Source organism: Drosophila willistoni, unplaced genomic scaffold (assembly GCF_018902025.1).
Source record: "Drosophila willistoni isolate 14030-0811.24 unplaced genomic scaffold, UCI_dwil_1.1 Seg346, whole genome shotgun sequence".
Classification (NCBI taxonomy): domain Eukaryota; kingdom Metazoa; phylum Arthropoda; class Insecta; order Diptera; family Drosophilidae; genus Drosophila; species Drosophila willistoni.
The window spans coordinates 28081-29211 of NW_025814296.1; the positions used below are offsets into that span (position 1 = coordinate 28081).

Below are 1131 nucleotides of genomic sequence, written 5' to 3' on the forward strand. Positions count from 1 at the left end.
TTTACTTTAAATTTCAAGTTTTTAAATTTTGTCAAGTCCAGTAGTCAATCACTTATGTTAACTAAGACATTTCGCAGCATTCGTTTGGGTTAAGATTTTATTGAAGGAATTGATATATGCCAGTAAAATGGTGTATTTTTAATTTCTTTCAATAAAAATATTATTGACGTAATGAAATAAACAAACAATTTAATAATCACTCTAAGCGGTGGATCACTCGGCTCATGGGTCGATGAAGAACGCAGCAAACTGTGCGTCATCGTGTGAACTGCAGGACACATGAACATCGACATTTTGAACGCATATCGCAGTCCATGCTGTTATGGTACTTTAATGAATTTTAGAGTGCGGCTTGGACTACATATGGTTGAGGGTTGTAAGACTATGCTAAATAAGTTGTTTTAATATTTTACGAAATATTAAAGCATATGGTATATTATTGGATATATAGTATGTATATTCATAATATTAATAATAATTGAAACACATTGGCTCACATATGTATGAGAAAAACGAAGATGTATAATTTTCTTTTTCAAATCAAATGATACTGAGGAATGTCTAGCATAAAAAATATTAAATTTTAATCTAGAATTGCCTCTTATTAATGATATGAAATGAAAAAATAATTGTGTCATAATATTATTCTTCACTTAAAGTAAAAATTAACAATGGTTTTAATATATTAAATAATATATTTGTGTGTATATACAACCTTAACTCATATGGGACTACCCCCTGAATTTAAGCATATTAATTAGGGGAGGAAAAGAAACTAACAAGGATTTTCTTAGTAGCGGCGAGCGAAAAGAAAATAGTTCAGCACTAAGTCACTTTGTCTTTATGGCAAATGTGAGATGCAGTGTATGCAGCATCAATATTCTAGTATGAGAAATTAATGATTTAAGTCCTTCTTAAATGAGGCCATTTACCCATAGAGGGTGCCAGGCCCGTATAACGTTAATGATTACTAGATGGTGTTTCCAAAGAGTCGTGTTGCTTGATAGTGCAGCACTAAGTGGGTGGTAAACTCCATCTAAAACTAAATATAACCAAGAGACCGATAGTAAACAAGTACCGTGAGGGAAAGTTGAAAAGAACTCTGAATAGAGAGTTAAATAGTACGTGAAA

The 1131-nt window shown here is 31.7% G+C and overlaps 1 non-coding gene across 1 annotated transcript; it reads left to right on the forward strand.

The window, feature by feature from the left end:
- The first annotated feature begins 197 nt into the window (after positions 1-197).
- On the forward strand, positions 198-377 carry LOC124461329. Its single transcript, XR_006955029.1, has one exon. It is a non-coding gene; the product is annotated as a 5.8S ribosomal RNA (ribosomal RNA).
- Positions 378-1131: the final 754 nt, after the last annotated feature.